Here is a 25,732-nt window from a genome sequence, read left to right on the forward strand (position 1 = left end):
GTTTTAAATGGTATGATATATCCTCGATGTACAAACCCCTGTAAGTTTTTTTGCTTTCCATATAAATAGCCTTTTTCCATCAAAAAAAAAATTGAAAATGTTAAATTTGATTTTCAATTGATTTTTTATTTTTAAAAAGAGTCCTTTTAGGTGTCACTATGCCTAGTGAGTTATATTGCTTCACTATTTATGACTTGACAGTACATGGGTTAGTCCATGTGATAGAGGATATACGTCTTAATGGACAATATTTAGTCTAAAGTAAGCAAGGAAAGTTACTCAAATTCTGATTCAAAGTTTTAGTAAAATTACCAAAAAAACCATAATCTAGAGATGATTAGATGAATATAACATAAAAAATGGCATCTTTTGTAATTTTAAAAACTTCCTCTACTCGTTTTAAGTTGAAATTATCCGAATGAGATGCTTGCCTAGTCCTCTATTGCAAGGACTAACCCATGTATTGTTTTGTGGCAAATAGTGAACTGTTATACTTTACCAGGCATAGTGACCGGAAAGTAAACCCTTTAAAAATTTAGTTTTTCAAGTGAAACTGAAACCAACGAGACAAATGGATAATGATGTGGATAACAGTTAAAATGCTCACAACTTTTGAGTGTCAACTAAAAATTAAAATAACCATGTGGCAGATGTTTAGATGTAGATAACTTTTATCTTTAGGGAGTTTAAAGGAATAAAAATCCACCCATTTAAGAAGAGATTAATAAATTAATTAATGATACCTATATGAAAAAAAAAAATGGATAACTCTTACCTAGTAGCACTCATATATCTATAATGAAATCAAATTTTGTGAAAGAAAAAAAAAAGTGTTATTGTCACAAAAGTCATGTTATTTTTTCAAAGGGAAGCAGTTTTCTGTACGGGAGTGTAGCCTACGCCAGCACTCCCATATATCTATCTCTTTCCTCCTGAAAACAAGGGGCAGAGGTGTCTTTTCACATGGGGAGGAGAGAGATAGACTCATGGGAGTGCTAGCATAGGCCACACCTACGCCAGCACTCCCGGACAGAGATCTTTTTCCCTTTTTCAAATGTCATAAAGCTTATATTATGTTATTTGTTCACATTGAGGGCTTTGGCCTTAATTTGTAAATATGTTCTATTGAATGGAAGCTCACTCATTGCTTTTGAGAGACTAATCCAATAGCCGATTGCCTAACTAAAGAAGCGGTGAAGCAAGGTTTTGCAGAGATGGATGAATTTCCTATTCATTTTCAAGAGGAAATAAAACATGATGCTTTATGTAGGCCTAGATTATGTTTTATTTAGATACTGGGTCAGGGGTCAGGGATATATTGTCGATGGTAATGCCAAAGGTGGGAATTCCTTTTCGAATATGATATTTCTTGTATCCGTCTGGGTATGCCTAGACATCAACTCTGTATATTCTCATCTTTTCTTTAATTTATTCTTGGACCTTGTAGAAATAAATAAATAAATAAAGCATCTATGGTGCTATGTGAACAAATGATATGTCCATTCTATTGATAGATTGTACATGGTCTAGATTAACAACATGTCAAATTTTAGAGTCTAATTCAATTAAGGGAGAAAGAAAGCCACTCGGTTGTGCCAGACACGTCGGTCATGCGCCCTGACACAGGGACACGCAAAATGATCATCGCACCCCTGGTCATTTTCGGGGTTCTAGGGGGTGCGATAGTCATTTTGTGCACCCTTGTGTCAGGGCGCAGGGGCGGCGTGCGTTGCCCGACTGGTGGCATTCTCTTTCCCTTCAATTAAATACCCCCTTTTGTATTAGTGCAAATCTCATGTATGTCCATGCATGTATACTAGTGTTCTAGACATTATCGTACACTCTCCCAACTTTGAGTGGAATTAGATGATTTAGATTAAAAAAACATAAAAACTTTTATGGGCAAAAGAAAGCTATTTGGCCACATGGTTCTTGTGCCTAGACATTGGACCATGTGAATTTACCATTCAGGCCCCATTGAAATAAAAAGTCTCATTTAGGTAGATCTCCCTATGCATGCTCTTATGGCCCTCCACATTGGTGCAACCGCTATACGACCAGACAACGATCTCTTTCCCTACTTGTATTTATGATAAGGATTGTTGGACTTTATAGCCTACCACAATATTTTATATTATGGGTTAAAAGGTAAACCATAAACTTAAGTGGATACCGTTTACCAAAAAAAAAAAAAAAAACTTAAGTGGATACCATTTAAAACCTATTTACTTACCAAATTGAGATATTTATTAATCAGTTGTAGGAAATTAATATGTTAGATCTTAGATTTAAATATAAAATTTTCATAAACTCATTTGAATGGTTTGGCCTTGATAAGCTTATCAAGAAAACAATCTTATCGTTATCACTATTTTTTGGCATTGATGGTCTGAATTGATGATGCGCAGGCATGCCATAAAATGAATTTAATCTAACTTCTAATCAGGAAAGAGTGGGATCTTTCCAATTCCTCGGTCGCTCTAAGGACTTTAAAATGTAAAAATTGCAATGTCAAGAAGAAGAAGAACTTTGAAATCATATTGCTTACTTGCAGAAACATATTCATTGAAGCTTACAACTTGACGCTAAAAGATGTCTTTTGAAAAGACTTATTGTTGGAGCTATTCTTCAAACAAGATCTAAAAGTCTACGTTATTCCTACTCCTAATATAAAAAGAAAAAGATAAAAGATAAATTTATTGTGTTGATTTGGGGGTCCCTTCCTTTGCTACAGAAATTCTCTTTTATAGGCACTCTTGGTAATTCTGATGGTTTCCAGTAGTTACCAGGTAGTTACAGAACTACCCACTTTCTTAAAGGTTGGTTATAACTCTCCTATTGACCGTTTATCAATCACTGACAATTCGTTAGTCACTAATCATTCGTCAGTCACTGACTGTTCATCGGTCATTGACCATTTATTAGTCACAGATAGTTCGTCAATCATTGGCCGTTCATCAGTCATTAACTATTTTTTGATCATTGACTGTTTTTCGATCACTGACTATTTTTCGATCACTGACTGACAAGTCAGTCTTGAATAAAATATAATTCAGTCTATTGACCAAAATAGGGTACAAACACTTATTATTTATGTTGGTGATAGAAATCCCAAACACTCACACGCAGGGATACTCACGGGGTGCGAATAGTGCAGGCGTGCCAGAACCTTTACACAGGTTCAAAATAGGCTGAGAACAGCCTAATCTGACTCCTTACTAGGCTAGTAGGTTTCCCTCCTGCCTGAGTAGCTCTAAGGTCTTTTGGGTTAAGCCACAACTACGGACTATAGCCCGAACTGCTATTACTCAATGAAAGGGGAAAGAGATTTGAGACACAAACGACAATAAACTGAAACAGTGAATGCATTAATCAATCATACCAGATACAAGTGTGAGCCTCGTGTGTACACCCCTGTTGCCCTTAGTATGTGACCATACATCCCCTTCAGCCTCAAATGACAACAAGAAAAGCAATAAAGAATGCAGAACAAAACAAGGAAAAGTAACGTAAAGCAAGTAAAAAAAAATGCTGGTTGTCAGATGTGTTTTGTGTGTCCCCCAACGGATATGCCATCTCCCTTATATAAGATAGGCCCCAATAGTTATCAATCTACGCAACTGCTCCCTCTAAGGCCATCCTCTTCGGTCCATGTCTCCCAAACTCCAATCAGGTGTTGCACCAAACCTGCTCTTCCTCCAACTGCTGTGGCAGTGGTGGGACCCACCTTTGCTGCTCTCCACTCACGTATCTTACGAGATGTGGTTCTGTTCATAACGTTGCCTGCGTCTCTAACACTTGGGCCAGCCCCCAACTGTCAGGGTACGGCCACGTTCCAGTGTACTCCTTTGATCTCAGCCCAACGACGAGTGATCAGCCTTGGCTCATCCCTGGCCCAGCCTGAGTAGAACCAGGTGGTTTGGGACGCAAACAATGCCCCTCATAACCTCCTTGAGGGATGCCATGTGGCCCAAGCTCAGAGGGGGTTGTAGTCGAAATGGCAGTCATCTCCAACTGATCGATCGCGTAAAAACCCCTCGCCACTTCACCTTCTCGTGCCATTAGGGTTTTGTATTTCAAACCTCTGCTGCCATAATGATGGCGCAAGTTCCAGCCCACCATTAAAACCCCCTGCTGATTACCGAGGGTCCTTCAACAGAAACCCCTTCGCTTGGTCCCTCTCATTCTTTATCGCCCTTCGTCCATCTTCTCCCCCATTCTCTCCTTCTCGTCACTGCCCAGCCCCTTTTCCTGATGCCATGGCCAAGAAAACAGAACCAGCGACGACAGAAGAAGCGGGAGACCTCCTGGCGTGGAAGCGTTCGCTCTTGCCCCCCTCAGTCTTGACCGAGGTACAAATCCCTTGCTCTGAGCCCTCTGTCTTTAGACTAGGCCAGGCCTTTGCTTCTCAGCCCCATGGCTTGTCCAATTTCCCAAAATTTGAGCAGGAACAGCTGCTCGTCCAAATGTCGGACCCCCTGCAACTCAAGGATAGGGCCTTTGCTCGCTTATGGCTCCACTACCTTCCAGATTAGAAAACCTGGGTTGACAGAGTGGTCTGTGACCGCTTTGAGCTGTTGATCAAACTCGGCATCCTTCACGCCATCCAGCTCTCAACCACCTCTGTTCCTCTCGACCATCCCTTGCTCCAAGATGCACTCCTATTCTGGTCACGGTCCATAAACACTTTCCACTTTCATTTTGGAATGGCAGCCCCAACCCTCTTGGATGTGGGAGCCCTCATCGGCCTAAAGGCCGAAGGCGAAGAGTTCAATGGCTCCTCCCCTGGCCTAATCGATGACAATAAGGTTGAGATACAGCACGACCTTGAATTTACCAAGTCTGCCAGTTACAGCTTCTACCTACGAGCCTACCAGGAGACCCATGGCTCTGTTTCCCCTAAGGAGCTTACGGCTTTCTTCCTATTCTGGATCTGCCGTTACGTCGCCTATGTTCGGTTCAACAAGATTTCAAAGACCTACCTTCTTTGGCCAATGCCCTGGGGCAAGGCCGCGTGGTTGATCTGGCTTCTTTTGCTCTAGCCGCCCTCTTTCGAGGTTGTAACGACATTATCGAGTCTGACTTTGATTACGACGGTGGCCCATTCTGGCTCCTCCAGATGTGGCTCCGTGCTCAATTTACTGAACTGTATGCCGTGCCCTCGTCACTTCCAATCTGCCCTGTGGCCGGTTATCTATTTGGATCGTCTCCCCATCATGACCTGAAGACCCTGCGAGAATAGTATGACTTCTTCTCTTCCTTTGAGCCCGACCCAAGTGGCACCTTCTTCCTCCCCTATCGGGTGGGAGAGGCCATCCCTGAGTTGCTCTCATTAGCCATTGATTGTCCTACCTCCGACCCAGCTCTATGGGGCACGTTCCTAGTCTGTCGGGATCTTCACATTGGAGTTACTTTAAAGTCGTTGGGTAACAACACCTATGGCTTCAAAATGTACAATCTCCATTTCTGTATGCGCCAATTCGGCCTCCGCCAGGCAATCCCATGTCCTAACTACTACTCCATCACAGACTGTGAGCTTGATAGGATGATCTATTCGAACGTGGCTGACATACTCTATGCATCGGCCATGAATGCCTTAGTCCTTTCACAGTTCGAGCTGCAGTTCTTTGTCAAGGAGCCCACACCGACTGAAGACTTTACGGCCTGGTGGGATACATACTTCAAGTCCCTTCTCCCACTTTGGTCTTGTCACAAAAGCAGCAAGCGCCCCCCTTCATCCTCAGGCATTACCAGTCATCAGACCGCTGCCCCGAAGCGAAAGAAAGCATCAGTCTCCAAGCAAGCCACTGGTAAGCATTGACCTTCCTTTCTTGTTCTGCAACCCTACCTGTCTTTTGCTGACCGTCCCTTTTATGATTTTAGCCAAATCCTCAGCTCGGCCCACATCCTCCGTTCAGTTGGCCCGAAGCGATCACGGGTCCACACCAGAGGACGATGAAGACTCTGAAGACGACCCCCCTCTGGTGAGTAAGAGGCCAAAAAGTATTATCCCATAAAAGGCCGCCCAACGCCAGGCCCTCCTCCTGAGTGTGTTTCAAGGAAGTCAGCCCGCAAGCACCAGGCCTCATGCCTCCACAACAGCATCTCCTTCAGTCACCTCCCACTCAGTGAAAGACTGTACCCGGTCCAATGCCCGTCTGAAGTAGGTCATCACTACGAAGTCCCCTCAGATTGTTCTTACTAGTTCCTTTGAATCTGGATCCTCCTCCCACTCGAACGGCGTCTCCGAAAGTGGTTCTGAAGAAGAAGAGAATGACACTGACATACCTGGTAATTATGATGTGGTCAAACCTAGCGGGTCCAAGACCCTAGCCCATGAATCGGCTCATCCATCTCCTCCAAGCCATGTCATCCCTGCAGTGACCCCCACGGTACGTGCGCCTTAGCCCTAACGCTTGTTTCCACATCTTGCTAGTGCTGACACGTCCTTCTCTCCAGGTCGTGAGTATGGAAACCCTTCTAGCTAGCCTAAGCTCCTCTGACGATGAAAAAGAGACTAGTGATGCCCCAAGTCCTGGATCCGTTCCTACCTAGGTGATCGAGGCAAAAGTACTCCTGCACTCTTTCCTGTAATCACCCTTCTGTGAGGCCGTGGGTGCCGCTAACCCGATATCTATTGCCAAAGCACTTCGAACGTTGTTGTCATTGCCAAACCTCCCCACCTCGGTCAAAGAGTGGTTAGACGGAGCCGTTGTTTTCATGTTTGATATGACCACCTCGGCCCCCCTTACCCTCTAAAATGCTCAGAGATATGAGGCCCTTCTTAAGGAGAGTGATGCCATGGACAAGAAATTGCGGAAATTATGAGACGATCTCAAGACGACTCTGGACGAGGTGAAAGGAGGATAGGACCGACTAGCCCGAATGGACCAAGACATTGCAGCTTTGGAAGCCCAGATCGCGACGCTACGGTCTGACAGGGCTTCCCTAGACCAAGAGGTTAAACAGTAGCCTCTCGGCTCCCAGACCGTGTCCGCAAAGGCTACCTCCACCAAAGCTCAAGTCAAGCAGCTGAAATCGCTGAGGCCAAGCCACGAAGCCAACTTGGCCGTGGCCAACGAGCGCCTATTAGTGATGGAAAAGAAGTGGAACGAACTTCAAGGATCCACCCCTCAAGACTTTTTTAAGTAGGTCTGCGTGCCTTCCCCCTCCTTTTGTTGGGAGAACAGTGATACTTGGTTTGTTTTTTGCTTTTATTGTGTTTGGTCTACCCAGGCCGTGTTTGCATTTCCTTAGGAGTAAAGCCTGCTTTTCCTTTCATTCGTGGCCTTGCTCCCACGGTGTGATACCCTTGTCTCATTCACCCTAAATCCTAGATCGTGGGATGAAAAGTCTTAAGGAACTTGCCGTTGATAGGCCTGATCTGGATGCATCCCTCCAAGTCATATAGCCTGTAGGCCCCACCCCGAAGTACCTGACAGACCGTAAAGGGTCCTTCCCATATTGGGGACCACTTGCCCAGTCTGGGGTCCTTCGTTCCAATCGAAAGTTTGGCCTTCAGGACGATGTCCCCTTCCTGGAAGTGCTTTGGGCATATCCTTTTATTGTAGATGGCTGCAACCTTCCTCTTCTGAACCTGCATCCTGTCCAGCGCGGCCAAGCGCTCTTCTTCCAGGTCATTGAGCTCAGCCATCATGGTCTCGCTGTAGGCTATTGGCGTGAGTCCCTGCTGGAATGCCACCCGTGCTGATCTTACAGTAACTTCAATGGGTAACACTGCATCATGGTCGTAAGTCAATACAAAGGGCATAGTGGCTGTGCCGGTCTGCTGTGACTTCCTGAATGCCCACAATACCTCAGAAAGCATGTTTGCCCATCTTCATGGGTTGTCATCCACAACCTTCGCTAAACACCCCTTGAGAATCTTGTTACTTGCCTCGGCCTGACCGTTGCCTCGGGCGTAGTATGGGGTGGAATGGGTGAATGTTATTCCTAACTCAGCTGCAAACGCCACCACCTCATCTCCAATGAAAATGCTTCCGTTGCCGCACATGACAGTCTCTGGAAGCCCAAACCTGTGAATGATGTGACTCTTGAGGAACTAGATGACCTCGACCTGACTGACTCCCTTCATTGTCACGGCCTCAACCCACTTGGTAAAATAGTCCGTGGCCACGATAATGAAGCAATGCCCCCGCGTAGCTTGCGGGGTAATCTTCCCTATGAGGTCCATAGCCCACCCCCTGAATGGCCATGGCTTGACCACTAGACTAAACTCTATCGCTGGTAACCACTGTATTGGTCCATGGGTCTGACATGCCCAACATCCCTTGGCGTACTTAACATAGTCTGTCATCATAGTTGTCCAGTAATACCCATGGCGCTGAATCAACCATCTCATCTTAGGACCAGCCTGGAGTGCTCCACAGATGCCTTCGTGGACTTCGGCCATGACCAGTGTTGCCTAATTCAAGATAACACACTTGAGCAATAGGTCATCCTTCCCCTTTTTGTAAAGGTCTTCCCCAATCAATACGTACCCTGTGGCCCTATCTTTGATCCTTCGGTCAAACCCTGGCCCAGGGTTACTCAAGTATTGGATGATCGGTGTTCACCAATCAGGCTATGTGTCTTCGACGTGGTTGACCTCCAAGCAGCTGCCTTTATAGACCACAGACCTTGCCTGCCTTTTGATGATGATAGTTTTTTCTGTACTGCCTTCTGGTAGACCGATGCCAGACGCCGCCTGTGCTAACCCATTCGTGGCCTGATTCCTTGATCGTGGGACGTAGCGAACCACTACGTCCTGGAATCCCTCAATTAGCTTCTTGGCTTGGGTAAGATAGTCCACCATATGTTCGTTCTCACACCAATATTCCTCGGCCAGCTGCTTGATCACCAGCTGCGAGTCTCCGATGATCTCCACGATATCAGCCTTAAGGTCGAGAAGCAGGCCCAGCCCTAGTATGAGAGCCTCGTACTCGGCCTGGTTGTTTGAACAAGGGAAGTCGAGCCAAAAGGCTACTTGAGTCTCTGTTCCTTCTGGTGACCGCAAGACAACCCCTGCCCCGGTGGCCTGCTCGATCTTGGACCCATCGAAGAAAAGCTTCCATGGCGTTAGGCTGACAAGAGGGACCTCCATCATCTCCCTGGCGGTCTCCATGGGAGGATGATCTGCAAGGAAGTCTGCCAACGCCTATCCCTTGACTGCCTTCTGGGGCACGTAGTGGAGGGCGAACTCGGTGAGGGCGAGAGTCCAATTTTCAACCCTTCCCCTAGAAATTGGGCACGTAAGCATATACTTAATGACATCGGTCTGGCAGAACATCGCCTGCTCTTTCCCGGCCTCATTATCTTGTGCAACTAAGCTCCATGTTGAACCTTCTGCTGCGAACACGTATAATTTTAGAGGTACCCCTTTCCTTGGAGGCATTAGGACCGGAGGCCTTGTTAAGTAAGCCTTTATCCGGTCGAACGCCTCCTGGGAGGTATCGTCCCATCTAAAGTCCTCATTGGCCTTCAACTTTAATAGCGAGGAAAAAACCTTTGTCCGCCCTGCGGAGTTGGCAATAAATCGTCTGAGGAAGTTTACCTATCTCAAAAACTTTTGTAGCTCCTTGTTGTTTATAGGTGGCCTTGCCTCTTGGATGGCCATAGCCTTGTTCTTGTCTACCTCAATTCCTTTCTGATGAACCAAAAACCCAAGGAAGTTACCGGCCGCCACTCCAAAGGCACACTACAATGGATTCATCTTCAGACCGTGACTCCTCATCCTAGAGAACACTTGTCTCAAGTGCTCAAGGTGTTCGTGCTCCTGCTTTGACTTGACTTTGACGTCGTCAATGTAAACCTCAACAAAGGTGCCAATCATATCATGAAAAATGGTGTTCATCCCCCGTTGGTAAGTGGTGCCGGCGTTCTTTAACCCAAATGGCATGACTAGCCATTCATAAGTCCCTAAAGCGCTTGGGCAACGGAAGGCTGTCTTTGGGACATCCTCTTCCATGATGAAGATCTGATTATATCCGGAATGGCCATCCATAAAAGACATGATGCGATTTTTTATGGCCGCATCTACCAGCATATCGGCCACTGGCATTGGATACTCGTCTTTGGAGGCGGCCTTGTTCAGGTCTCTAAATTTGATGCACACCCTTAGCTTCCCATTCTTCTTTATGATCGGCACTATATTTGACACCCACTTCACATACCTAGCGGTCCTGATGAAACTTGCTTTAAGCAACGATTCGATTTCATCCTTGATTTTCAGGACGTTATCCGGTGCCATTCATCTGGGTAGTTGCTTTACCGGTCTGTAGTTATCTTTGATGGGCAACCGATGTTCAACCAACTTTCGGTCTAGACCAGGCATCTCAGAATAGTCCCAAGTGAAACAATCTTTAAATTCCTTTAATAGACTTACAATATCCCCCCTTAACTCGGGTGGGAGTAGACCACTAACATAAATAGGCCAGTGGTCCTCGGTCGTTCCTAAGTCTATCTCTATCAATGGATCTTGGACCTCCGCCAATGTTTCTTCCATTTTCGTCGGTGCAGATGGCGGATCTTGCAGCCTGACTTCAGGGCCAGCCATCGCTTGGTCCTTGGCCGAGACCTCAGCCACCAATCCTATTTCGTGAGACATCTTCTGCTCTAGGCTTGCAACTGTCAGCCGGCGCATTATGTTTGCCATAACCTTCTGGCTTGTCTTCGTAAGTAATCTTTTTCAGTCTTCCTCCGCCGTTCTCCAAGATTCGGTAGGGCTTTTGTCCGCAATCCCTTCAATTGGAACACCCCTTCCAGGATCGTAGACGAGGTAACCAAGGACATAGGCCTCCCATGCTCATCTGCTCCAATGAACTGGATAGGGCCAATGCACCCATCGTATAAGGCGGCCTCGGCCTGGTTGGCATCGACCATGAATGGCCAGTTATCGACCATCACCAACTCAATCTTCCCTTTTCGCCATAGTACTAAGAACTGGTGCAAAGACGACGGGACGCATGAATTCGCATGGATCCAGTCTTGTCCTAAAAGGGCGTTGTAATTGGCCATGGCATCCATGACAAAGAAGGCCGTTAAGGACGTATGATCTCCCACTTTTAGGTCAATCGGGAGTACGCCTCTCGGCCTGATGGAGCCACCCAGGAAGTTCATGATCGATACATTAGCTGGTAGCAGATCGGTCTCGTCCTTGCCGAGATGTCTCATCATTCTTAAGGGTAAGATATTCACTGCTGCTCCGTTGTCAACCAAAACCCTGGATACGGGTTTGCCGTCCATATGAGACTGAATATACAATGGCTTCAGATGCTGCATCATCTCGCGAGTTGGCTCCTCGAATATGTCGGCCACCTTCCCCCGTGGGATCGGATTATCAAAAGTGTACTCTGTTTCTCTGGTGATGACCATCCTGACATTGTCTTTGGGGCCCTGCTGGTCTGGCTCGCCACAGTCCACCTTCTTCTCGGCCTGTTCCTGAGTGGGCACCAGTTCCATCCCCAGTATTTTTGGATGTGAGCCCCCTTCGTCTATGTCTCCTTCTAGTTGCGTCACCTGGCCGGGCTAATACTGGAATATCTTTGGCAGGACGTACACCATTAAGATCTGTACTTGAGTCGGGATCGTGCCGAACATCATCTCAACCAACCCACCAAAATCGATTTCTGATGAGTAGATGGGGCCACTGTTGTCCGTACTGTCAACTCTTGGGCTGGCGCGTCACTATGTCTCCGAAGATTTCAGGATCACTGTCCTCGATCTTGTAGTCTGACACCTTTGGCTCCAGAGCTCCTTCTTCCCCTATGGTAGTGTCTGGGTCTTTTGCCCCTGATGCCCCTTTGATCGCCTGGCTCTGCTCCCCGGAGCTTATGCCTTACTCCACTCGGACCTGGAGGGGCCCCCTGGCGTGGTCCTCGTTGACCTGGGCCTGCTAGTGCCATCTTTGGGCCGCCCTCTTCCTCTACTGCCTTCTTTTCTATGCTTTGGACAGGCGGGCTGGATCAGGGCTGGCCGGGAACTTTGGATGCCTTGCAACCTTCCATTCTTCTCCATGTGTCTTAGGAACAACCATCCTTACCCTGTGGCCTTCCTGGTATTAAGGGGCCTCCCGGCCAGAGTACTCTGAGTGTGAGTAGTCTAGCCCGTATTATTCATACGTTAGGCACCTCCTTACTGAAACCCTCCCAAGCTGGTCTTTGGCGGACGGCCTGGAAGTGTGGGTTGCCTGATGAGGAACCGGCCTCCTGTCTGCTAGATCAACCTCCTCTCGGACCCCTAGGGAAGGTCGTGTGCCCTGATTAGACGGTGCTCGGCCTCACCAAGCCGTGGTTCTATTCCGTTGTCCCTCGATTAGGCGACTGCAACTGGGACAGACTTCCTGGTGGAGCTTTGGTGCTTCACTCAGCCTAGGTGTGCCAGCCTCAAGTTCTTCTAGTCCCCTTGCTTCCCCTTGTAGACAAAACTCATAACGGGGGTTCACTGTGGGCCGTTTGCCCCTCCTTCGCCGTCTCTGGATCTTGACATGTTCTTCAGACTGAGCTGGCATATTACTGGACCGGCCTATGACAGGTGCCCTGGGTCGCTCAGGTGGGGCCAGGCATGCCTGTGCTATTTCACCCGTTGCATCCCCCAGATTGCTAGCTGCTCGACCATTGTTGGCCTGGGTATGGAAAGGAGTGGCCTATGGATTCAAACGGGACCCTGACGACCGAATCGATAGATTTGGCCTGGGAGGATTGCTCCCCTGCCCGATCCTCAAGGTCGGCACTGTACTCCCTCTTGGTCTGGCCATCTTTGAAAAGTTGGCACTGACCATGTTGATTGGGAAAGGGTCTTCATCGACCATCATGACCCCCTTTTCCTTTCCTGGGAGTTGTAAACGTCTAGCTGTAATTGCTTTCTGTAAGGTATTACGTAAAACCACATAGTTAGTAGTAGCATGGGTGCGACTGTTGTGCCACTTACAGTACTTTTGGTCTTTTAGCTCATGACTGGGCGGTATCTGGTGCCCTGGCGACAACTTAATCTGCTTATCCTTAAGTAGCTGGTCAAAAATCAATTCGCCCTTCGAAATGTCGAAGGAGTATGTCACCTTCGAGTCAAAGATCCTCTGAGGAGCTGTCTTGGATGGTTCGGCCTGGTCAGAGCCTTACATATATAGGGTTTGCCTTCTGCGATCTCTGTAGTATCCACCTCAAACTCTACGTAGTCAACTTATTTTTGTTCGCTGTTCCCTAACCACGGGAAGGCATGACCAGCTGCATCCTTGTAATATGTTCCAATAGAGGCTACTTTCCGCTGACCCTCCTCTTTTAGGAGCTGCTCATAGGGCGCGGCCTGCAACACCAGCTGATCGAGGTCAATAAAGTACTGGCCAGCAAACCTTTTTCGGAGCTCAAAACTGAGTCCCCTAAGGCCATCTTCGTGTATTCAACCTCGGGCAAAGTGGTTTGGCATTTGTATTTGGCCGTCTTGAACCGGGTGATGAACCCCTCGATGGCCTCACCCGGTTCCTGGGTCATTTTGGCCAAGTCTCCTATGGTAATCTCAGGTTCAGTACGATAGAACTGAGTGTGAAAGAGTTCCTCCATTTCCTGCCAATTTGGACCGAGTTGGAGGGCAAATTAAAGTACCAAGTGAAGGCCGATCCTGTAACGGAGTTAGGGAACAGCCTGAGCTTGGCAGCTTCCAATCCGCCCAGATTACCACACTGCACGGTGAAGCGGGCTATATGTTCAATGGTGGACATCTTATCCTCAGTTGAGAACTTGGTAAATTTTGGGATCTTAGGGTTCCTCCCGAGGTCTACTGCATCAAAATACTCGGGGTAGGGCTTCCAGTATGCAGGACGTGGGGTTGTCCTATAGAAAGGATTAATGCTGTCCTAGATGATCCTAGTCAGCTCTCCTCGGTCAATTACCAATGGTGCCCCCTGAGCCGCAGGATAGCCCGCCGTGTCGGGTGGCCATGGGTTACCGTGGTAGGCCAGGCCAAGTTGAGCGTTTGGGAACGCCTCCGGCCTTGGTTTGAATCTAGGCACACTTTCCCTGATGCTTACCCCTACTGGCCTGTACCCGAACACTCCGGCGATCGCATTGCCCCGTCCTGGAGGGGGGTATCCCCTTAAGGGAACAACATTTACCCCTGTGGCGGCCGTGTTACTGGACCTCAGGATGGGCCTGATGCCCCCTGTCTTGGCAACACCTGTAGTAGCTGGCCACTGCAGTGCCGCTGGGATAGCCGCTATGGGCGTATGGCCTGCCCCTAGGGTTGTTGCTTGATTAATGCCCCCTGGGATGCCTGTAAGAGGGCTGTTGACCACATAGCTCCCAACAAGGTTAGGGACGCAGGGTGAGGCGGCCTGATACAAAGTATTGCTGAAAATCATCGCTAGCAGACTAACCCTAGGCCGGTCCCCGACAACGGGATTTTGGCTCGAGCTACCGCCATACACAGCCTAAACTGGCAGGTCTACTCGGCCAACCTCAAGTCCTCTACCTTTGGCCTCCGCGGCAGTCCCATCAGATGGTGTGACTGTGGCATTTGGTCTTGCCCCTAACGTGGCCTGCTGCCTGAAGACAGTAAGGGTTTCACCGAACTCGTCAAATTGACTTTAGTGACTGGCCACGGACTTATCAACCGCAGCCATCATGTGGCGTAAGTCATAAAAAATGGGTCTAAAGACATCCATAAGCTGCTGTATACTGCCTGCGAGGGGGTCTACAACGTCATGCACCATAACCGCCAGCTGATGCGCTGAGTCATGGCTGGCAATACTGCCATGTGAACCGCATGGTTCGTCCTCGGCTTGGTTTGCAAATTCAGCCTCCGTGGGATTCTCCATTTCTTCATCCACCATAGTTTTCGTTTGGATACGAGGGCATCTTGGTCCTTTCTTTTGCTTGACCATAGCAGTCGCTGGCTTATGGGGTCCCATCGGGTGTGCCAAAATGTGTTGGTGACAAAAATCCCAAAAACTCACACGCGTGGATACACACGTGGTGCGAATAGTGCAAGCGTGCCAGAACCATTGCACAGGTTCAAACGAGGCCGAGAACAGCCTAATCTAACTCCTTACCAGGCTAGTAGGTTTCCCTCCTGCCTGAGTAGCTTTAAGGTCTTTTGGGTTAAGCCAACAACTACAGACTACAGCCCGAACTGCTATTGCTCAATGAAAGGGGAAAGAGATTTGAGACACAAACGACTATGAACTGAAACAGTAAATGCATTAATCAATCATGCCAGATACAAGTGTGAGCCTCGTGCGTACACCCCTGTTGCCCTTAGTATGTGACCGTACATCCCCTTCAGCCTCAAATGACAACAAGAAAAGCAATAAAGAATGCAGAACAAAACAAGGAAAAGTAACGTAAAGCAAGTAAAACAAAATGCTGGTTGTCAGATGTGTTTTGTGTGTCCCCCAATGGATATGCCATCTCCCTTATATAAGATAGGCCCCAACAGTTATCAATCTGTGCAACTGCTCCCTCTAAGGCCATCCTCTTCGGTCCATGTCTCCCAAACTCCAATCAAGTGTTGCCACGCAAGCCACCAAACCTGCTCTTCCTCCAACTGCTGCGGCAGTGGTGGGACCCACCTTTGTTGCTCTCCACTCACGTCTCTCGCGAGACGTGGTTCTGTGCATAACGCCGCCTGTGTCTCTGACACATGGGCCAGCCCCCAACCGTCAGGGTGCGACCACGTTCCAGTGTCCTCCTTTGATCTCGGCCCAACAATGAGTGCTCAGCCCTGGCTCGTCCCTGGCCCAGCCTGAGCAAAACCAGGTGGTTTGGGCCGCAAACAATTTCATGTGGAAAAAAAAAGTTATGCATCAATATTGTCTCTTGTATCGATTGGTATGCATTTCCTATATGTATATGCACGCTTGTAGTAGTCCAACCACTCTCCCATATCTTGAGTTTCAAACCTCTATATTGTCATTTTCACGAATCCGTTTGAGCATAAGACCTTTGAGTTTACCACCTACACACAAAATACGAATCCAATTAAATCTATCAGGTGATAAATATTTGGATCATCTTGATCAGTTGTTATGATAATTGTGGTCCTTCCAATAACTCTAAAAATTGAAACTAAATTCCTCTGAGGGTCCCTAAAGGTTAAGTGAAGGGGTTATAAGTATAACGGAGACAGGTTTTCCCCTACTGAGCTGGAAGGTTCACCACACCATCCTAGAGTTCACAAATTCCTATAGGATTTTAATGTTTTTCCTAAAATACCCTCTCGATACCTTCCGTGTGCATCTAAAACACCGCGATGAATAGATTTGCATTTACCGTGATTGAAGGAAAACTCATCCAAGTTTAAATGTTGGATTGGTATCTACTTTAAGACTTGTCTCTCATGACACAAACCTTACATTGGATTGGAATAAGTGTTTCCGACGGATTTTGGCTCGAGTTGCCGCCATACACAGCCTGAGCTGGCAAGTCTACTCAGCCTACCTCAAGTCCTCTACCTTCGGCCTTCGCGGTAGTCCCATCAGGTGGTGTGACCGTGGCGTTTGGTCTTGCCCCTGACGTGGCTTGCTGCCTACAAGGGTTTCACGGAACTCTTCAAACTGACTTTGCTGACTGGCCATGGACTTATCAACCGCAGCCATCATGTGGCGTAAGTCATTGAAAATGGGTCTAAAGACGTCCACAAGCTGCTGTATACTGCCCGCGAGGGGGTCTACAGCGTCATGCACCATAACCGCCAGTTAATGTGCTGAGTCATGGCTGGCATTGCTGCCATGTGAACCGCATGGTTCGTCCTCGGCTTGGTCTGCAAATTCAGCCGTCGTGGGATTCTCCATTTCTTCATCCACCATAGTTTCCTTTTGGATACGAGGGCGTCCTGGTCCTTTCTTTTGCTTGACCATAGCAGTCGTTGGCTTATGAGGGTCCCACCGAGTGTGCCAAAATGTGTTGGTGACAAAATTCCCAAAAACTCACACGCGTGGATACACACGTGGTGCGAATAGTGCGAGCATGCCAGAACCTTTGCGAAAGTTCAAACGAGGCCGAGAACAGCCTAATCTGACTCCTTACCAAGCTAGTAGGTTTCCCTACTGCCTGAGTAGCTCTAAGGTCTTTTGGGTTAAGCCAACAACTACGGACTGCGGCCCGAACTGCTATTGCTCAATGAAAGGTCAAAGAGATTTGAGACACAAACGACTATGAACTGAAACAGTAAATGCATTAATCAATCATACCAGATACAAGTGTGAGCCTCGTGCATACACCCATGTTGCCCTTAGTATGTGACCGTACATCCCCTTTAGCTTCAAATGACAACAAGAAAAGCAATAAAGAATGCAGAACAAAACAAGGAAAAGTAACGTAAAGCAAGTAAAACAAAATGTTGGTTGTCAGATGTGTTTTGTGTGTCCCCCAATGGATATGCCATCTCCCTTATATAAGATAGGCCCCAACAGTTATCAATCTGCGCAACTGCTCCCTCTAAGGCCATCCTCTTCGGTCCATGTCTCCCAAACTCCAATCAAGTGTTGCCACGCAAGCCACCAAACCTGCTCTTCCTCCAACTGCTGCGGCAGTGGTGGGACCCACCTTTGCTGCTCTCCACTCACGTCTCTCGCGAGATGTGGTTCTGTGCATAATGCCGCCTGCGTCTCTGACACGTGGGCCAGCCCCCAACCGTCAGGGTGCGACCACGTTCCAGTGTCCTTCTTTGATCTCGGCCCAACAACGAGTGCTCAGCCCTGGCTCGTCCCTGGCCCAGCCTGAGCAAAACCAGGTGGTTTGGGCCGCAAACAATTGCATGTGGAAAAAAAGAGTTATGCATCAATATTGTCTCTTGTATCAATTGGTATGCATTTCCTGTATGTATATGCACGCTTGTAGTAGTCCAACCACTCTCCCATATCTTGAGTTTCAAACCTCTATATTGTCATTTTCACGAATCCGTTTGAGCATGAGACCTTTGAGTTTACCACCTACACACAAAATACGAATCAATTAAATCTATCAGGTGATAAATATTTGGATCATCGTGATCAGTTGTTATGATAATTTTGGTCCTTCCAATAACTCTAAAAATTGAAACTAAATTCCTCTGAGGGTCCCTAAAGGTTAAGTGAAGGGGTTATAAGTATAACGGAGACAGTTTTCCCCTATTGAGCTGGAAGGTTCACCACACCATCCTAGAGTTCACAAATTCCTATAGGATTTTAATATTTTTCCTAAAATACCCTCTCGAAACCTTCCGTGTGCATCTAAAACACCGCGATGAATAGATTCACATTTACCGTGATTGAAGGAAAACTCATCCAAGTTTAAATGTTAGATTGGTATCTACTTTAAGACTTGTCTCTCATGACACAAACCTTACATTGGATTGGAATAAGTGTTTCCGACGGTTCCACCATGCATGCATGTCGTTATGTATTCTCAGCTCTGGAGTTGGTTGTCCTCATCTCACTCTTTTTGATCCCTTGTTTCTCTGTAGTCTATGACTCTTGTATCACTCTGTAACCTTTTTGGCTTGTACTTCTGTCGTCTGTCGTCTATATTGTAATACTCTAGGGCTGTGTTTGGTATGCATTTTTGGAATGCATTCTAGGTTAATTTCACATACTCGAGCAATAGAAACATTACCCAAGAATACGAAATTGACTTGGAATGCATTCCAAGAATGCATACCAAATGCTGCCTAGTCTAACTATGTACCTTCAATCTACTGCCAACAATTATATTGTTAGATACTTAGACGGTGCCACAATGGCGATATCACACACTCACACCACATCTCTGTTTGTACAGATTGGGAATCGGATTGGTTAAGCATGAATCCCGGATCAATGATAACAAGATGGATCGACCATTTTGTCATCCAAAAAACCATAAATACCCAAAAATGAAGAGAAATTATTAAATATATAGGAACCCTTCCCTACCTTTGTACAAAGAACTTTCTTTTTGTCTACTCGCAAAAGCGAAAGTTTACCACAAAATTCGTGAAGAGAATCTAGTCATTGTTTTTTTTGGTAAATATAGTGAATCATTAATTTTAGGAAAATTACCTGATAGTCATTCTTAGGGGGATTGAGCTCCTCTCCAGGGAACCAAGCACACTCAGGGGGCATCCAACAGCCATTGAGCTGTGTTGCATATATCTCTAGGCATGCACCGAAATGTGTGCGGCATAGTCCAACCCTTGGATGCCCCATGGACACTCCCCTGGGCGCTAGCCTCCCTGGAGAGGAGTTCAATCCCTCTTAGGTTTGTCTTTACAAGACTAATCACTCATTCTTTTAGTTAACAAAAATACACTGTTTTGGGTTTACAAAACTACCCAAAACAGTGTTGCACCATCACTAAAGACATTTTTTTTTGACAATTTTATCCCCACCTCTCCCCTTCTCTAATCTTTTCCGACGAGACAACCCATCTCGCTCTGAACCATCTTCTTCTTCCTGCCACCCCTGCTCCCACCTTGCCCATGTGCCCACACACCCCCACCCATCCCTAGCTACCTCCCTCCTTCTTCCTACCACCTATCCCTGCCCCAGCCCTACGGCAGCCCAACCCACCCCTCATCTTCTTCTTTTGCATGTGCTACCACATTTAAGTGCTACAAGACAACAAATAATTGCAAAGATGGAAAAAAGAAACACCTATTGTTTGTACAAGTTTAACTAAGATTTCCCTGTAATTCTCATTAAAAAAAAAAAAAAAAAAAAAGATTTCCCTTTAATCAATGCGGAAACAAATTAAAAGAAGAAGCTCAAAAGTTTGCATTTGTCGTGTAGAAGCTCACATAGCTCAATCGAATATTAGTTGCAAGAAACGCTTATGGAGGTTGAAGACATCTAGTGGAGATAAATAACCATCAAATCTCAGAGATCGATGTCTTGACTTGACAACAGTCTCAGTTTTTTCGGCTTCTCACGTTTGTTCTCTTTAAATTACAAAACCAGAAACCATTCTGATCTTTCGATTTCACTGTCAATGGATTTATTCGTTGTGGGCAACGTCAAAGCAGAAAAAGTGAATGCGATGCCGAGGTACCGTCGTCTTCAAGAGATAGCGAGTCTCCAGCCAATATTTCTAAGACCTATGTGAGGTTCTAGTCAACCCTTCCTGGTAAGGCCCACAACAATGTCCCTGAGGTAAGAATCGCCGAGGAGAGTAAATTCCTCTCCGATCACCATGTCTCGGAGGTCGAAAGAATTCAGACAAGGAGGATAATGGGAGGGAATTGCAGGGGTGCTGGAGGGTTTGTCGATGGAGGAACAATGTTACAATCATAGGCTTTAGGGTACTCTGTTAGTGGTTAAGGGTAGATGGGTAATTAGTGGTTAAGGGTAGTTGGGTAATTTGATTGAGAAATGGCTTTATATAGTGTATGGAACGATTGTAAAGGACATGAATAGTAAAATCTCCCTTAATATTGGTGCTTTCACTGAGAGAAATCGACAACCAACCATGGTCGACGAACTCTGCCTCACCTCATTGTTCACCCTTGCTCAAGAATTGAAGGACATTCGTGTTGCGTGTGAAAACCTCAGGTAGTGGTTCGCCCGTGGATGAACCTGCAAAAACCAAGCAATGAGCGCAAGAGGGCCGGTGTGGCTCCGGCCTAGGACTCTCCGTGCTCAAGTCGGGTCTTCAACGCGACAACAGAATCTGCCTATTAAAAAGCAAGATCTCGAATAGAGCTCCATACCTGGGTATTTATAGAGTAAGGAGGAGATGAGACGGTTGGGAGAGTCCTAGTATGGTAGGAGTCCTTCTTCGGAAGGTTCTCTCGCGTAGAGCGGAGTGGAGAGTTATTTTGGGTCGGACTCTTATTAAGGTAAGAGTCCATGTAGAGTGTGATCTACGTGTTGCTGCTGGGATCGTGGCTCGGTCCTTATCCCGTGATTCTCAGGATGTCTTGACGTGGCCGGAGATCCCGGTGGGGTGCTATGGGAGCCTCAATGGAGGAGGGCTCGGCCTACGAGGTCGGCCCGTGGGGTCGGCAATGGAGGTCGGCCCGAGGGGAGGTTGGTCTCGGCCATGAGGTCGGCTAGGAGTCCCCTGGCTGACCCGTATAATCTCGGCCTCGATCACCGCCAGCTCGCTCAAACCCGGCTTTGTCGGGTGACTTATCGGATATGGGGTGGCCCAATTTCTGCTCGGCCCAACTCGGTTCTCGGCGAGGTCGGGTCGGCCACGTGGCACCTACGATAGGTGGGGTGTTTTATGCCTCATCACAGGCCCCCACTCATCGGTGTCGGCTCCGCGATGAGTGAAATTTCCTGGGCGCTTGTCGGGAAGATTCTTGCGGTTGGGCGAGATTATTTATTGCTGCTGATTTGGCGTTGCACGATCGGCGGTTGGGTGTCCGTGCCACGTCAGTAGTCATTATGGCGGGCTCGGGAATTGAAAGCGTCCTTGATGCAGGCCGTTGGATCATCTTGAGCTCGGTCGGCCATTGGATCGATGAAACCTAAGGATTATAAATAGGTGACTCCTAACTATTCATTCTTCAACTGCTCTGAGTTATTGACTTCTCGGCAAGTTTGGAACCGTCAACTCGGCGAGATCTCGTCGTTTGCCTGCTCGTGATCGACTGGTTGAAGCTTCGTTCGTGATCGACTCGGCCGTCGTTTCGTTCAGCTCAACTCTTCTTCAACGGTAAGTCTTCTCCGCCAGTATGTCGGTTGGTAGTAGTCCTATGGGCGAACTGCTCGCCGAGCGCGAGGGCGCGAGTCCGAGCCGAGAACTCCCCGTCCGCTCTCCCACCATAGACTGTTGGGCTCTACCTCGGGCGAGCCCGATGTAGTGGAGCTTCGTCAGGCCGAGGTGGCCGAGCCCCCGTTACCCATGGAGTTTGACCACGCGGCCCAATCCACGGCCGCAGATCGGGCCGAGAACTCCGGTCGTCCTCATCGAGATGAGGAATCAAGCGAGGAGATTCGTCGAGATGGGGGTTGGCTCGAAGCTCGTCCACCGACGCCCCGAGCCCGAGGAAGGCGTGTCGGCACCGTTCCGAGCACAATCACGGAGGCCGACCTCGACTATCCGAGAACGACCTACGCCATCCCGAGGACATTCAGCTCCGAGTTCCTAATCCCGGGGAGATGGCCCGCTTCATCGGCCCGGCGAGGTGGCTCATGCAGACGCCCTTCAAGTATGCGTTTCGGCTCCCGTTCTCGGCCTGGTGGACCAGATCTTGGACCACTTCCACTGTCTCTGGTCGGTGTGCGAACTCCTGGCTGGCCGTCTATGGCTTCTACGCCTATTTTGCGAGATGGGCCGAGGTGCGAGCGTGGCGCTTTTCTCTCGGCTCTTCTTCTGAAGAAGTCTCCCGAGAAGGGGTGGTATTATTTCGCCGCCGATCGGGAAGAGTGCGGCTCTAGGCGGTCGAGTCACAAGTTTAGTCGGCACGCCGACCTTCAACAAGTATTGGAAGCCCCGTTTTTCTTCGCTTCCATTCCCAACAGCCCTCTCCGAACCGAGTGGAAGGAGATGAACACTGAACTATGTAAATAGGGTACTACCCGACCAGAACGAGATGACCTCGCTCGACTGATCCCCGACATCCGCCCTTCGATGTTCTTCGGCTTGGGACGGGGGTTTCTTCGAGTTGGCATATGACCCCTGGTAGGAACCCTTGCCGAGCTTATCTCGATTATCCGAGCCGACCCCTTAACTTAGTTTTCTTTTCCTTTTACGACTTGTTTCCTATGTTTTCGGTTTCTCTTGCGGTGGTCGGCCACATTCCTCCAATGGACACGCTCAGCGAGGGCAGAGATTATCGCGGATAGGAAGAAGAAGAATGCCGAGAAGAGACCCGGGCGAGTCCTCCAAGGCCTCCAAGGGAAAGGGGGTGATGCCGGGACCATCGGACGCGGTGGTCGGTCCGGAGGCCGAGAAGAACACGGTCAAGCCGGGTCTCCCGGGAAGGGGAAAGGCCAAAAGGCGAGAGGAGCCGGCCGAGAGACCTCAAACGCCAAAAGCTCTCGGTTAACCGACGAGTGGCGGCCTTCCGCCCGTGGCCTCTCCCACCAACATCTCCCGATACGTCACGGGAGGGCTTGGCCAACAACGTCCCTGTGAGGCCGACACGGCGCCTCTTCCCGAGGGACTCGGCCTTGGCGTCGTCGCTCACGCCAAGGAATGGCTGGATGCGGTCGGCTCCCGGCCGACAAGGAGAAGCTGGAGGCGCTGTCCGACCCGAGCTCCTCTCCACCCTATTTCAAGACTTCAACATGGTAAGTTTCCTTGTCGGCTCTTGCCTATGATCGATATGTGTAGTTTATCCCGATTTTTTGTTCTCATGCTTTTTTGTAGGGGTTCGCCAAAGCGGTGGAGACCATGCTCCGCTTCGAGCGGCTCCACGCCAGAACTATTCCTTGGGCGTCCAGTGCAAGAAGGCTTATCGGGACGCCAGGATGCCGTTCGGAGCGTCGGGAGACCCAAGAGAAGCTCACCAGCTGCGAGGCCGAAGTGGAGAGCTCTCGGGCCGAGGTGGCCAGCAGAGAGAGAAGGTCAAGACTCTGCGGGCTCGGCTCGCGAGGTGAAGGAGAAGGCCAAGGAAGATCTGCCACGGCTCGGACGCGGCGATAGCGACTATCTCCAATCGGAGGAGTACGCCGATATACGCCACGAGATCGGGAAGCCTCCCTTCGCCGAAGGTTTTGAAGCGAGGCGAGTGAGCTTTTGGCCGAGATCAAGGCAGCGTATCCGATCTCAATCTCTCCGCTTTGACGATGATGCGACTACTTTCGCGGGGAGATGGGAGATGAGGAGGAGCCGAGGTCACCCAAGCTCAGCCCGGAGGCACTGCTTCGATCGGCGTCGTCCCTCGGGAGCTGGACCTCAAGACCCTGCTGCCGAGCCCAACACCGTGGACGCCTCAGGGTGCCTCCAAGTCCCACGCCGAGGAGGCGGAGATGTAAATTTTTTTTTTTTTTTTTTTTTTGTATGTGTGGGGCGAGCTGCCTCTTTTGTAACCGTGCCGATCATTGGCTTACAATGAATAAAACAACTTATTTTTGTCAAAATTTGTCTAAGTATTTGAACTCGGCGCCCTCGGTGTTCTTTTCCTTGCGTATTCGTTTCGTTTGTGGCCGAGCTGCCGAGTCGTTTCACTAACCGAGCTTAGGAACTCGTCTCTTTTCTATCCATACCAAACGTTGTCGGTGGTTTCGGCTATGCCCGCGAGGTCAATGCGATCTTCGCATTGGTTGGTTAAGTCGCCTTTCCTTGATCGATTGGAGAGGCTATCATATAAGCGGACGCGTGGCGAATATCCTTCTTGGCCGAGCCTAATGCCTTAGCGTGGTTTTGTACTTCATTAGGCTCGGCCAAATAGGGACGTTGGCCCCTGAGAGTCGGCCATGTCTATGTGGACATGTCTTACGACTCGATTGCCGACCTATGAGGGTCGGTTTTTATGTCGGCCTGGTCTATGAGGACCGGTCTTATGACTTGGCTGCCGACCTATGAGGGTCGGTCTTTGATGTCGGCCTGGTCTATGAGGACCGGTCTTGACGACTTGGCTGCCGACCTATGAGGTCGGTCTTTGATGTCGGCCTGGTCTATGAGGACCGGTCTTATGACTTGGTTGCCGACCTATGAGGTCGGTCTTTGATGTCGGCCTGGTCTATGAGGACCGGTCTTACGACTTGGCTGCCGACCTATGAGGGTCGGTCTTTGATGTCGGCCTGATCTATGAGGACCGGTCTTACGACTTCGACTTGGGAGCTTGCCAATACGTTGAGTGTTGGAGAAAAGACTTTATTGAATCAAATGTCAAGCTGAAACCGAATACAAGCATGTTCAATTATTGAAAAAACTTTTTCAAATTTTCCGAGTTCAAGGTCTCGGTACCTTCTTGCCCCCGGAGTCGCAGCGATATGTGCCGGGCGAATTTGCTTGGAGACTATGTACGGCCTTCCGTTTGGTGCTAATTTTCCTTGTTGCCTCGGCTGGGATGCGCTGAGTTTTCGAGAACAAGGTCCCCTTGACGAAAATGCGCTCTTTGACTCTTGAATCATAGTAGCTTGACTTCTTCTGTTAGTACGCGCGTTTCGGAGTAGGGCATTTTCTCGGACTTCATCGAGGAAGTCCAAATTGGCTCACAGCCCATCTTCATAGGTCTTCTCATCGAAGTTGAGCACTCGGTATGATGAAGCCATAACTTCAACGGTGCAGGGCTTCGGTCCCATAAGCGGCGAAATGGACTCTCCCGGTTGGATTTCTTACGATTGTCCGATATGCCCATAGGACGCTTGGGAGTTCTTCCACCCATCTCCCCTTGGCCTCATCCAACCTCCTTTTAATGCCGGCAAGTAATGTTCGGTTGGACACTTCTACTTGTCCGTTTGCTTGTGGGTGAGCTACCGAGATGGGTCGGAAGTCAATGTGGAAGTGCTCGAGAATTCTCGGAAGGCCGGGTTGTTGAATTGCGCGCCATTATCGGTGATGAGAACTTTCGGTAGCCGAACCGGTAGATGACCTTATCTCGGAAAAATTTTTCCATGTTCTTCTCGGTGATGGTGGCAAGGGGCTCGGCCTCGACCCACTTGGTGAAGTAATCGATCGCCACTCTGCGTATTTTCGTTTCCCGATGCGGGGTGAAATCTCAAGAATGTCCATTCCCCACATAGCGAATGGGATTGGGCTCGGCATTGAGGTTAATTTTGTTCTTTGGTAGGCTTGGGATTGGCGCGAGCAGTTGGCACTTCTCACACGTCTTCACGTATTTCATGGCCTCTTCTTGCATTCTTGGCCAATAGAATCCTTGCCAGAAGTAT

This window comes from Telopea speciosissima, chromosome 4 (assembly GCF_018873765.1).
Source record: "Telopea speciosissima isolate NSW1024214 ecotype Mountain lineage chromosome 4, Tspe_v1, whole genome shotgun sequence".
Taxonomy (NCBI): Eukaryota; Viridiplantae; Streptophyta; class Magnoliopsida; order Proteales; family Proteaceae; genus Telopea; species Telopea speciosissima.